Genomic DNA, 317 nt, shown 5'->3' with positions numbered 1-317 from the left:
CTCAACTGTTTTACTTGACAGCTCTTGTCCTGGAGACTCTGGCCACAGCACCTTTGTTCAGTGAAATGAGAAGCAGTGCAATTAGGCATTCTGGGTTGATAATCAATCCCGACTAACTAGTCAAAGTTCAAAAAGGGACAAAAAGGGCAAAGTGCTCACGATGTTCTGCATAACATTCAGCATCTTCAGCAAGATAACAAAATGCTACAAGAAAGGGCAGTCCTCCTGGGAAGTAAAGCCTATTGTTGGTATCAGCTGAGCACAGTTATGTTTACTCTTGCTCTCTCCCTACTTCTCTTCCCTTTGACAGCAGGGGG

Source organism: Lonchura striata, chromosome 3 (assembly GCF_046129695.1).
Source record: "Lonchura striata isolate bLonStr1 chromosome 3, bLonStr1.mat, whole genome shotgun sequence".
NCBI lineage: Eukaryota > Metazoa > Chordata > Aves > Passeriformes > Estrildidae > Lonchura > Lonchura striata.
Note: the sequence above shows the minus strand (reverse complement) of the source record.